The sequence below is a fragment of the Cebus imitator genome, unplaced genomic scaffold (assembly GCF_001604975.1).
Source record: "Cebus imitator isolate Cc_AM_T3 unplaced genomic scaffold, Cebus_imitator-1.0 Scaffold391, whole genome shotgun sequence".
Taxonomy (NCBI): domain Eukaryota; kingdom Metazoa; phylum Chordata; class Mammalia; order Primates; family Cebidae; genus Cebus; species Cebus imitator.
Window position 1 is genome coordinate 775,475 of NW_016107706.1, and position 14,078 is coordinate 789,552.

The window sequence follows — 14,078 nt, forward strand, 5'->3', positions numbered from 1 at the left end:
TTTTTTGAGACAGAGTCTCACTCTGTCACCAGGCTGGAGTGCAGTGGCACGATCTCGGCTCACTGTAACTTCCAACTCCCAGGTTCAAGTGATTCTCCTGCCTCAGCCTCCTGAGTAGCTGGTACTACAGGTGTGCACCACAATGCCCAGCTAATTTTTGTATTTTTAGTAGAGACAGGGTTTTACCATGCTGGCCAGGATGGTCTTGATTTCTTGACCTCATGACCCATCCCACTTGGCTTCCCAAAGTTCTGGGATTACAGGCATGAGCTACCACGCCCCACGACAAGTACATCTTAAAACAGGAAGATTCCTTACCCACCCAGAGCACAGCTGACACCAGGTATTTACCTAATGCTTTAAGGGTGACAGAAGCAACAGAAGCCAGAGTGGCCTGCACAGCCAATATAAGAAGTCACTCTTGGAGCCCACATGATGGGATCTAATCCCGGGGCCTAGTCCAGCCCAGCAGACTTCCAGGTTGTTGGATGCAGCTTAATCCCTATCCACAAGACTCTCTGGCCTCCTAACCCTTCCATGTCCCGGCCCCCAGTTATTATTCTTTTTTCTTTTTTGAGACAAAGTCCCACTTTGTCACCCAGGCTGGAGTGCAGTGGCAAGAACATGGCTCAGTACAGCCTTGACCTCACAGTTTCAAATGATCCTTAAGCCTCAGCCTCCCAAGTAGCTGGGACTATGGGCACACACTACCATACTTGGTTAATTTTTGTATTTTTTGTGGAGAAGGGGGTCTCCCCATGTTGCCCAAGCTGGTCTTAAACACCTGAGCTCAAGTGATCTGCCCACCTTGACCTCCTAAAGTGCTGGGATTACAGGCATGAGCCACCGCACCTGGCCAGTGGCCCCCAATTCTTTTGGCTGAGTGAGAGAAGGGGATGCTCATTTATCACTCCGGGATGATCCATCATGGGAATATCCTTTGAGTAGTCTTTTAAATAGAAAACACTTTATCAAACTACAGAGTGACTTTCACGGCCCAGCTGAAACAGTCATAATAGCTAATGCCATGTTTTCCCAGTAGTTGAGTTCCTCATTATTAGATAGCACTATGTACAGAACCCCAAAATCCTAAACTAATTCCATATTTAGGAGAAAAAAGTTTATGTCATCCAGAGAACCGTCTTATTAAAGCCACATTATGTTCACTGTACCATAAAGATCATATAATAGGTTAACCAACTGCCCTGCATTTGTATTTTTTATGACTCCAGTATTTTCTCTGCAAAAAAAAAAAAAAAAGGATATTTTGTATTTGTTAATCTAAGGAGTTCATTTTAGTAATTGTCTCAAAGTAAAGGAAGTCAAAGCCTCTATCTCCAGACTGATAAAACTGCCAGCCAGTTCCAAACAGAAGTTCTCCCACTTACTGAGAACTTGTGGGAAATGAGAGTTCTGTCTTTATCAGGCACCTCTCTCAAGGGTAGGGACTTGAATCACCAGACTTGGTGATTCTGAGGAAACCACCACAAGTTTCTCTATTGTAGTTATAGAAAACCCACTGGACTTGAAGGCACAGAAGCCCTCATCCATCTGAGTGCAAACATTATGTGGAGAAATGAGCTCTGCTCTATGCTTGCAGAGGTAGTGGAACTGGCTGAGTCAATGCTTCGACACTCCTGCTGCTTCTTGGAAGTGCTGTGGTGTCTATATCTCAGTACAGCTTAGATTCCTTCTACGTGTAATCACTAGCTCTCTGGGTGTTGCCACTGGGTCACTGTAGCAGGTAACGCAGAGTTTAATGGAAACTAGTGCAGGAGGGGCATGCTGGCATGCCAGAGGAGGAGCTGGGAAAGGACGCATGTCTGCTGCCAGAGGAGGAGCTGGGAAAGATGCATGTCTAGTGCCAGAGGAAGAGCTGGGAAAGGACACATGTCTCCTGCCAGAGGAGGAGCTGGGAAAGGACTTGCAATGGTGATATCCCAGACTTGGGGTTGATAGAGACTGAAATGCCAAGAGGAGTTTGGTGTCAGCCCATCATATTCCGGTGTAATTGAATTGTTAATGTGGAAGGGTCAGCCCAGTGGCCTTTAAAGCAGATGTGCCTACCCCATGAGAGTTCCCAAGATGTTTCACTGAGGGTCAGGAAGATGAGGTATAAGACTTTTCTTTTGCCAGGTGTGGTGGCTCAAGCCTGTAATCCCAGCACTTGGGGAGGCCAAGGCGGGCAAATCATGAGGTCAGGAGATCGAGACCATCCTGGCTAACACGGTAAAGCCCCATCTCTACTAAAAATACAAAAAATTAGCTAGGCATGGTGGCATGTGCCTGTAGTCCCAGCTACTCAGGAGGCTGAGACAGGAGAATCTCTTGAACCCAGGAGGTGGAGGTTTCAGTGAGCCGAGATTGCACCACTGCGCTCCAGCCCAGCGACAGAGGGAGATTCTGTCTAAAAAAAAAAAAAAAAAAAAAGACTTTTCTTTTTATATGTGTTATCTAAAACAATGAGATTGTTACATTTAACATTTAATGCCTGCATTGATTCTGCCACCCTCACTCAGCACAGGTTAGCTAGACCTTGCCCTGAACCCTAGACAGGCATCTGAGGGCCTTCACTTGTCCCTTTGCTCTCAGTATACTGAAAATTACTGCAGATTGAGACTGGTGAGTGAATTTGTTGATTATATCTTTTTGTTTTTAGCTGCTTTCACTGATCTTATTCTTTCATGAGAAACCAATGAATAACTTAAGATTTTAAGATCATACAAGTAGTAATATAAGCCCAAATTAATTTTTTAATAGGCAGAGTTAACTCTGCCCCTACTACTAGGAAGATCTTTTTGTTAAATTAAGAAAGAGGAGGAAAAACTAGATTTGACATTGAACTCAATTACTCTCATTAAAAATACAACTGATATTTTTAGTGAGAACAAACAATTTTATGTCATTAATAGAAATTATTTTAAAATATTGCTTCGTTAATTTTCAGCTCATCTTTTTAACTTCAATTTTTTTAACCTTAAAGTAAAAGTGTATTAGTTAAAAAGAATAATGCATCTTGTCCATAAAAAATTAAAAGGCTTATGTCACACTTGAGTACTGGGCTCTGTCATTCACTGGCTGTGTGTAATCATAGGCTAGTCTCTGGATCTCAGTTTTCTTCTCTGTAAAATGTGAATAATAGTCCCTACCTCACAGATTTTGTTGAGAAGACTTGTTTTGAGAATGCCTGGTATAGCTTAGGGATCTCAGAGTTTTGATTCCTGTCCCCATAAGGGGACAACTTTGAACAGTTTGGGCCAGTTATTTTGCTAGTTGCCCTCAATATGGGTGTGGTCTTTAGTTCAATGCTGAGATGTGAGCACTAGAACAGGTAGGAAACACTTTTGATGAGGAGGTTTTTTGCAGCGTTGCCAGAGGCCCGCCTCCTCCATTGTGCAGAAGTCCTATCAACCTGCAAAAGGATGCCAGTCAGCCTGGAGTGGCTTCCCAGGGAAACGTTATTGAGCTGTATCTGCTTTTAGCAGCTGGTTGCACTTAGAAAGGAATTATTACATTTATGAAACTAATACTCAGAGAGCAGTAGACATGAATCCAACACACGCAATGAATCCAAATTGAATACCTCACTTTCAGCCTATACGTTCATGTACATATCACTGTAATTGCCATTTATAATCCAAGAGCGACAGTTATACATTTTTGGTGATTGCTTGGGAATTATCTGTAAAAGCTCTAGATTTTTAATTTTTGGTAATTTGGTATACAAAGATTTTAGGTACTCATTTAAAATACTAGTAACTTAGGTAAACAAGACCTTGAATTTAAAAAGTGTGTAATCAGATTCAAGTATGAATTTGGATATGTAGGATGTAAAATGCAAGCATATTCCTTTGAAAACTGCACAATTGTGAGAAAACTGCAGACCAAACCCATACTGAGGGACATTTAGCAAAATAAGTGGCTTAATGCTTTTCAACGCCGTCTAGGTCAAAGCTGCCTCTGCTTTGGTTCCAGATTAAAGGAGGCTAAAGGGACAGGACAAGTAAAGGTCATGGATGGTTCTCAATTGGCCCCTTGGACAATTGATGAAATCTAGATATCTCCAGATTAGAAAATAGTCTTTCCTCAATATTACTTTTTAAATTTTTATTAAAATTAATTAGATATAAATATGTGTGTGTGTATATATATATATACATATATATATATATATATACACACACACATATATATAGATATATAGATACAGAGAGAGAAAAAAGAATGATAAAGGAAATATGGTAAAACGGGAACATTTGGGTAATTTGGGTGCACCTGAAATTTTTGGTATTGTTTGCAACTTTCCTGAAAATCTGAAATAATTTTTGAAACACGCTCACCAACAAGTCTCCTGCCATTCTAAATAGTCACAGAACAGCATATCCACAAACCTGGCAGCAGCCTGCTCTCTGTCTCCCTGATTTATTTACAGAGCATTAAAAAGTCCTTTCCCCATTTTCCCGCTAGTACTGTAGGCCGAATGCATTACTTGCCTCTGGGACACATAATGTTTTTTCCTTTCTCTGTCATCCATAGAACTGAAAACTCCCTGTTGTTTCTAAGATATTCTGTATCAGACAAAGCATTAGCGCCTTTCCGCTTTGAGTTGTTGGTCTACAGGGAGAGAAGCTCCAAGATTTGGGCTTTGTTGTTCCTGTAATATCCCCCACACATAAATCCAACCATATGAGGAAAAAAGTTGTTCCTAGATAAAAAGAAAAACTCATTTTTAAATCATGACAAATAATAAAAAAAGAAATAGAAAAGACAACATGCAGTGGATTATATATCTAACAACAGTCTTTTAACCACAGTGTATAATTTGACTCAACAACAAAAACAACCAAATTACAAAATCTAAAAAAAAAAAAAAAAAAAAAAAAATAGAAAAAAAAAAAAAAAAGAAGAAGAAGAGCGGTATGTACCACCATCCATCTAGCTCCAGGAACCTGGAGGAAATCTGAGTAAGGGCTTTGACTCTGAGGAAATCTGAGTGAGGGCTCAGAGCCTCTCTTTGGGCTTAGACAATTCCCAAACATTGGCAGGAACATTCCATGAGGCCCCCTGCCCACATCAGAATAAATGTGGTGTCGTCTGTCCTTGTTTTCTCCATCCTTGTACGTCCTCCCAGTCTTGACTATTCTTAGAGAAAGTTTTCCCTGGGGTATAACGAAAGCCCCATACAAAAAAGTACACTAGTCACTTAAAGATGAAAGTATAAAATGAAGTAGAATAAAAACCAGTGGCATCCTCTTACCTTCAAATGGCAGTTGTGTGAAACAGATCCTGCGTCTACACCAGGTCCCTGAGGGTTTGAGCCTACCTCAATGCATCCAGAATATATAGGGAGAGGTTATAGATCTGGGTTTTTCATTACACAAGGTGTTTTTGATGAGTCCTCAGCCAAGATCCACTTAAAAACAAAAGCTACACAAAGACTACAAAAAGGCCACACAAAGTTTAAACAAAAGGCTAAAGAAAGACCAAACAAAAGCCAAAGAAAGTTTCAACAAAGAGCGAAACAGAGACAAAACAAAGGCCAAAGACAAAAACAAAGAGCAAAAGAAAATCTAAACAAAAGCTAAGCTAAGCTACACCCATATCACCCACACATACACACACATCCCCCACCTTCACTCTATAGCCCCCCAACATTCACATATTCCAGCCTCCTACCTCCCACAGAACCAACACCCCACATGAAAATTCACTCCTCAAGGTTCATTCATTAAGGTTGTTGGTCTACAGGGGGTGAAATTCCAAGATTTGGGCTTTGTTGTTCCATTAACATTCCCAGTTAAAGTCCAGTTAAGCCCCATGCTAGGTCCAACCACACCACACACCAAACCACACACCCTTCCCACCAACATGCTATGCACCACCGTGCCATCCCACCCAGTACCCCACACCTCACTCACACATCACAAATCACACACCCTTCCCACGAACATGCTACGCACAACAGTGCCAACCCACGCAGTACCCCACACCTCACTCACACATCACAAGCCATACCCATAAGCCATGAACACAGTTGCAATCACACTGACAATTCCAGGAGTTTCTATACTCCACGTAGATTAGATACTCATGCACACACTTCCTTCCCTAAAACACTCATATATACCCATAGATACACCCCAAAACTAACATTCACATGCCCTTGTACACTTGATTTAGCAAGAGTCTAATCCAGTCCAGTTGCAACTAACATTGAAATTGGAGGGTTCTATGACAATTATCCAGTGCATTCACATTTATAAAAACACATATAAGTCATCTCTTATGTTGAATAGTTTCCTCAAATGATGAATCTCATTCAATCAACATTTTATTGGCTTCAGTCTTAGACACTGGTATTTTCTTATAATTATCCTAAAATGTGGGGCCACACCTTTCTGTGCTCTGTTAAATGTCATGGGTCCTGTAAACTCTGCTTTTGCTGTCTATTTTATATATGCAGAACTACCCACTAATGATTTGAAAGATGAAAGCTTACTTCTGAAACCAATCCAACAAAGAGCAGCCTTGCCTTTTGAATTCCCAGAGGCCCCTGCATGACAGTGGAATATAAATGTCAACATTACCACCAAGTTTCTCTTTAGGCTCTTACCTCAGTAAAGAATCAGCCAGGAAGCCTTGAAGAGGTAATCTCTTGAGACTACAAACATTGACTATAAATCTCTTTGAACACTAACATATTTGTTTTTGTTTTTGTTTTGAGACAGAATCTCACTCTGTCCCCCAGGCTGGAGTACAGTGGTGTTATCTTGGCTCACTGCAACCTCCACCTCCCAAATTCAAGCAATTCTCCTGCCTCAGCCTCATGAGTAGCTGGGACTACAGGCACCCACCAGCAGGCCCGGCTAATTTTTGTATTTTTTAGTAGAACCAGGGTTTTGCCATGTTGCCCAGCCTGGTCTCAAACTCCTGACCTCGGGTGATCATCCTGCCTCGGCCTCCCAAAGTGCTGGAATTACAGGCGTGAGCCACTGTGCCTGTGCTCTTCATACACTCATTTGTAGTTAGTTAAACACTCTTTCTCTGTGTAATGAGTGATAGGCGTATGCTGGTGACTCACTCCCACTGTGAGGCCTGTATTTTGCTTGTGTTGTAGTGATTGTGGCTGAGGGCTGGGGAGTGGAGTAAGACCGTTGAGAGCTTGGGCTCTGGAGACCCTGACACTGGGATCATCACAGGCCCTACCTCAAAAATTCATGTGAACACTAAATCAGTTAAGACATGTGCACTGGTGGAAAGAATGCCTGGCACACAGAGTCCCGCAACAATGTCACTCTTATGGCCCTGGCCCTAAAGAAGGTCACAAACAGGTGTGGGTCACAAACAGGTATAAGGTCACAAACAGGTGTAAGGACTTGCCTTCTATTCACAAAATAACTGGGGACTAATTCAGGCTATTTAAAAAATACAAGATCTAGTAGATATATTATAAAGCGCTATCTTTATTAAAGGATCCTCTGCTTCTCAAATCTTTCCAACAAAAGTTCTTAATGACACATTTTGGGGAAGACACACCTTTGATCTACTCCACCATATATAGAATGATACACAATTTATGCATCCAAAGAATGGCGGTTCCACAAAAGGCTCACAGTGCCGTCTCTTTCTATTCCTACTTAAACATTGGTGTTTGCCCTCCGAGCGGCGGCACTCTCACTCCCAGAACGGTGCGGGGGAGGCCACGTCTGAGTCAGGGTCGCTCTTCCTGAATGGCAGCCCATGTTCCATGTAGAGCAAGACCTCCCAGACTCCAAGTGAACTCATAGTCACAATTAAGAAACTTGCTAACACTACAGAGGATTTTCCCACAGAAACTTTGGCTACAATTGACAATCCCCACATGTTACGAGTTAAAATGTGTCCCATCCGGCCAGGCACGGTGGCTCATGCCTGTAATCCCAGCACTCTGGAAGGCTGAGGTGGGCAGATCACCTGAGGTCAGGAGTTTGAGACCAGCCTGGCCAACATGGTGACACCCCATCTCTACTAAAAATACAAAAATTAGCCAGGCATGGTGGCGGGCACCTGTAATCCCAGCTACTCGGGAGGTTGAGACAGGAGAATCACTTGAACCTGGGAGGCAGAGGTTGCAGGGAGCTAAGATCACACCACTGCTCTCCAGCCTGGGCAACAAAGAACGAAACTCCGTCTCAAAAAATAATAATAAACAAATAAAATAAAATGTGTCTCATCCCCCACCTCTCGAATTCCTCTGTTGAAGTCCTAACCCCTAGTATCTCAGAATTTGGAATGAAGCCAGGTGCAGTGGCTCATGCCTGTAAGCCCAGCACTTTGGCCAAGAATTCAAGACCAGCCTGGCCAACAGAGCAAAAACCCATCTCTACTAAAAACACAAAGAAATTAGCCAAGTGTGGTGGCGTTCACCCAACATTACAGAGGATTTTAGCTCCCAGCTACTTGGGAGGCTAAGAGTCGAGAATCGTTGGAACCTGGGAGGCAGAGGTTGCAGTGAGCCAAATTGTGCCTCTGCGTTCCAGCCTGGGTGACAGAGCAAGACTCTGTCTTAAAAAAAAAAGGAAAGAAAAATCATGTGGATTCAAATAAGGATTTGAAGACAGATCACAGAGATGATCAAGTTAGGAAGTCGTTAGGGTGGGCCCTGATACAGCATGACTGGTGTCCTTACACAAAGCAGAAATTTGGACAGAAAGACACCTTGGGAGGGAGGACAATGTGAAGACACCAGGAGAAGATGGTCATCTACAAGCCAAGGAGGGAGCCTGGAGAACTCCCTTCATCCACAGCCCTCGGAGGACGCCAACCCTGCCCACACCTCGACCTCAAACCTCACGCTTTGAGAACTGTGAGACAATTCATTTCTGTTGCTTACATCACCCAGTTGGTGGTGCTTTATTTCAGCAGCCCTAGCAAACGAATATGCCACAGTGACAATAAGTGCTATTTTAACTGGTTTCTACATTTATCAAAATAACATTTGTGCAAAGTTATAATCATATCAAAAGGATTATGTTGGAAAATAATAGTTCCTTGTGCCACCTCGCCCCATGCAACACCCCAGCCACAGAGGCAACCATTTTTAACTTTCCGTAGCTATCTTTTCTCTATTTATTTCCATATTGCTACATAATTCACACAAACAGCCATTTATATACCTAGTTATGGCAGGTTATTGGCCTCCTTTTGAGGGTGTAGTCTTCTTACGTTCTACTTTTTCCTCTCCGTTTTCCCTTACCTACTGAATATAGTTAGTTTGTATTTATAGTACAATAAATATGTTAGTATTATTTCCTACAGAACTTTTGGATTAACTATGACTGTTCCCTTTCTTTGCATAACTTTCTTGTTCCTTTCTTGTTAATAATTGCCCCCCTTTTTAATTTCATTCATTTATTTTAATCTGCTTAGTTTTAAATGTTACTTTTCACTCATTTTTTCCCAAACATTCCAACAGATCTGTCAACTATCTATTAATAATGTTTAAGCATCCTGACACAGTGAATGATCTTACACGTCTTTGTCTTTTGTAACCGTCTATCACCTCATTGGGATTTCAGTCTGGTTGCTCTCTAGACCAGGTGCAGGCCTGGGTCCTCCCTTCCAGGCTTTGCTGGGAGAGATCACCCTGGATCCCACGCCATCCTCATCTTTGGTTTGTTCCCTTATTTTTCTGAAGCATGCCCTACAATACCTTTCTTAGAAGTATAGATGTATACTCTTTCTAAGAAAGGTATTGTAGGGCATGCTAAATATAATATATATATACATATATAATTTTTTTTTTCTTTTTTGAGATGGAGTCTCACTCTTGTTGCCTAGGCTGGAGTGCAATGGTGTGATCTTGGCTCACTGCAACCTCCTCCTCCCAAGTTGAAGCGATTCTCCCCCCTCAGCTCCTGAGTAGCTGGGATTACAGGTCATTCAGTTTCTTCAAAGAAAAGCTGTCTAGTTTTCAGCCTGACAGGGGCAGGGAAGATACAGAAGTTTGAACACCATGCTGTTGATCATGCTCTGTGATCAGAGTAGACAAGGGATCTGAGGGACCCACATGAGCGTGTGGACCTGTTTTGTTTATCAGCCCTGCCCATCACCCCTCATTCTCACTGTTCCTGAATCAGGAAATTTCTCCATAATAAACTTCCAGTGACCACAGCGAGTTAGTGTTGGTCTCAGCAATGACCCTGAGAATCCATTCTGAGAGTGCGGCTTGTCTAGGCTTGTTCCTTCCTTCCACTATACCGGGACGCTCTAAGTGTGGAGCCCCTCAGTGTTTTGACAGATAACTCCTGATGTGCTTTTCTTGGGCGGCGCTCCTGCAAGCGCTCAGATGGAAACTTCCTCCACTGTTTACATCCTCCTTCCGCTTCCTGTTTCCCAGAATTCGGTTATCATCTCTCATTTTTTGTCTCTTTTTCTTTTCTCTTTGGGAGTTAAAATCATTTTTAAAATGCTCTACTGCCTTTGTGGGGGAAAATATTTTTTAGTCCTTTACCTTTTACAAATATTTTAATACTATAATTTTAGTAATTTTTTGGAAAGGAGAGTAGATAAAATAACTATATGTAGGTTATCTGCCACTGTTTACCAAAGGACAGTAATTGTAGCAAGATACAATTTATATATCATAAAACTCATCATTTTAAGCTGCAAAATTTAGAGCATTTTTAGTATATTCACAAGGGTGTGGAGCCATTACCAACCACCGTGTAATTTTGTAACATGTTCATGACTCTGAAAAGAAACCCCAGGGCAGGCACGGTGACTCACGCCTGTAATCCCAGCACTTTGGGAGGCCATGGTGGGTGGATCACTTGAGGTCAGGAGTTTGAGACCAGCTTGGCCAACATGTTGAAACCCCATCTCTACTAAAAATACAGAAATTAGCTGGGCATCGTGGCACACGCCTGTAATTCCAGCTACTGAGGAGGCTGAGGCAGAAGAATCGCTAGAACCCAGGAGGTGGAGGTTGCAGTGAGCTGACATTGCGCCACTGCACTCCAGCCTGGGCAACACAGCAAGATTCCATCTCAAAAAAGGAAAAGAAAAGAAAAGAAACCCTAAACTCATTAGCAGTCACAATACTATTTTATATTAGCAAAGAGAGAAAGTCAACCATAAAAAGGGTTAGAAGGAATAGAAAACATTTTGTCAGGGAGATAATTGAAAATTAATATAGATGAGTAAATTATTGGCAAAAGAGCATTTCCTTAAGAAAGGAGATGTGCATGTCACTGGTAAGATAAGAGCATCTCCCATATTTCACCTAAAAACTTAAATATACGTAAAGTCTTATCCACAATTAGACAATTATTGTTTACTCAACAAAATTGTGTATCAAATATGTGTTGTAAAAGTTGATTTTTTTCAAGCAGAAAGAAGACAGACCAGAGAGTTTCAGATTCACAACAATGCTATTTTTCCTGATAAATATGAAAAACAAATGTTTTGTTTTATAAATAATTGTAAGACCGGCTGGGCATGGTGCCTCGCCCTATAATCTAGTACTTTGGGATGCCGAGGTGGGAGGCTCACTTGAGCTCAGTTCAAGACCAACCTGGGCAATATAGAGACCTTGTCTCTTAAAAAAGAAAAGTAATAATAAGACCATTTAATTATTGTAAAGTAAATAATAATGGACTGGTCGATCAAATCTGAGAGAAAATAATCCTAAATGGTTCCTCATTTGCCCTTCAATCCTCTCTTTCAGTGTAAATCTGTCTCATCCAAGATTTTAACCTTAACCTTACAGATTTCTAGCAATACATTCTCCAGCGTTCAATTGTGAACAGAGGAATATGATACCAATTGAGCTGCCAGCCGCTCAGACAAAGCCTGTGTGTTCCCAAGCTCCACACCCACATCTCCGTCTCTCTCCCTCTGCTCTGCTAGGGCCCAGTCACAATTGTGTTGTGGCCAGTGGTGACCTGTATGATAATGTACATAGTGTTCCCTGCTTAAGGGACTGGGTTTTATCCAATTCGCAGCGTTAAAACTCAATCTGTAGGAGCCGTACCACTGCTGTCAGACCTCCTGTGCCCAGCCCAGGTTTGGTGCTCTGTGTAACCCTGACATTAGAGAAGGAAAGTGTAGGCTTTGGGGTAGCAACATGCAAGGATGCTAGCAAGAGGGAAGACCCAGAATGAGAATGTATCAGTGTGGTGTCCGCCTGCAGCAGTGGATGCGCCCTAATTCCAATTCCTGATCCAGGTTTTCACTAGACAAGAAATATGCACCGTGGAGCGGGACCCTACGCTAACAGAACTAACCTTTGAAAAGAAGACTCACCATTATTTTAATTCTGTGCTTACCAAGCAGCCAGACATTTGTCACTTTGTGATCTGGTAGTTTATGAAGAAAGTGTCTTCAGAAAATCACATATCCCAAGTAATTGATAACTATTGTGAGTTAATACATTGGAATTTATTGTCAGGCTCTGTTTGTTGTTGTTGCTTAAGGCTCTGTTTTAACACTGCTGGGCACAATAAGATCTTTATGAATAAAAGCTACCTTATCTAAGTTATTGCCCCTTGATAAACTAAAAGTTTGATTTCTGATCTTATTGATCTGAAATCTGCAATAAACTGTCAACAGCACCTGTGGCTAAGCTGACAATAGCCTGTTTTTAACTTCATATTTTTTTACTTGAAGTTTCTTTTAGCCCCATTTACTCCAAATTTCAATTTTCAGCTGGAGACCAAATTTGAGAAAGATTAACTTCACTGGGTGGATTTCTCAACGAGGGCTCTGACTACAACACAACTCCAGCAAGATTTATTTTTAATAACAAGGATCCCCACCAATTAAAACTGTCCTAAGGGGCCGGGCGCAGTGGCTCACGCCTGTAATCCCAGCGCTTTGGGAGGCTGAGGTGGGCAGATCACCTGATCAGGAGTTCAAGACCAACCTGGCCAACATGATGAAACCCCATCTCTATTAAAAATACAAAAATTAGCCAGGTGTGATGGCAGGTGACTGTAATCTCAGCTACTCAGGAGGCTGAGGCAGGAGAATGCTTGAAACCAGAAGGCGGAGGTTGCAGTGAGCTGAGATCGCACCACTGCACTCCAGCCTGGGTGACAGAGTGAAACTCCGTCTCAAAATAATAATAATAATAATTGTCCTAAGAGTTCTATGCCTGGCAGGGCCAGAAGCCAGTGAATTTTCACTCAAGGAAAATTTGAGTAGGTGTGCCCTGAATAATTCTTCACTGAGTCCCAGAGAGCGAGTTGCATGGATAATTGCTTATGAGGGGCCTTGTGAAGGAAAAATGTTAAACATTCTTCACAAAGAGTTTTAACAGCTAATTGTTTTACCAGCCAGTAACTTTACTATAACTTTAAGGGAGTAAATGCTAGAACCATGATAAACTACGCTGTGATGGCTAATTTTATGCATCATCTTGACTGGGTCACAGGATACTCAGCTGTCTGGCTAAACCTTACTTCTGGGTGTATCTGTGTGAGTGTTTCCAGGAGAGATCAGCATTTGAATTGCTGAACTGAGTCAAGCAGACCACCCTCCTCAGTGTGGGTGGGCCTCACCCAATGTTCAGGGCCTGAATAGAACAAAACAGCAGAGGAAGGTTGGATTTGCACTCCTGCCCGACTGCTTGACCTCTACCCTCAGCGTTCCTGGTTCTCAGGCTTTCGGACCTGGGCTGGAATCTATACCATTGGCTCTCCAGGTCTCAGGTCTTTGAACTTCACCATCTAAGTGACAGTGAGACCCTGTCTCAAATAAAAAAGAATAAAACAAAAACATTATTGTTCCTTTCAATTTATGTCTATGATTTTTTCAAATCACTTCTAAGCTGTTAGAACATAAAAGTTATTTAAGTTATTCAAGCCAAGTTACTTCATAAAAGGAGCTATTAAATATTTCTTTTGACTATAACCACGAAGAATTGAACCAAGAATGTTTAAAATCTGTTCTGCCATAGAGACAAAAAATAAGACAAAAAAAAAAAAGGAGGGCCGGGCACGGTGGCTCAAGCCTGTAATCCCAGCACTTTGGGAGGCCGAGGCGGGTGGATCACGAGGTCAAGAGATCGAGACCATCCTGGTCAACATGGTGAAACC

At 42.0% G+C, this 14,078-nt stretch overlaps 1 protein-coding gene across 5 annotated transcripts in view; it reads right to left on the minus strand.

Annotated features, from left to right (window-relative positions):
* LOC108289084 (myelin associated oligodendrocyte basic protein) overlaps nucleotides 1-5,397 on the minus strand; it is a 66,474-nt gene extending 61,077 nt beyond the window's left edge. For 4 of the 5 annotated variants that reach the window (XM_017508343.2, XM_017508341.2, XM_017508342.2 and 1 more), the window contains exon 1: nucleotides 5,258-5,397. The gene's annotated coding sequence lies outside the window, so the exon portion shown is untranslated. The remainder of the gene's footprint in view (nucleotides 1-5,257) is intronic. The other variant, XM_017508346.2, reaches the window with a different exon arrangement.
* Nucleotides 5,398-14,078: the final 8,681 nt, after the last annotated feature.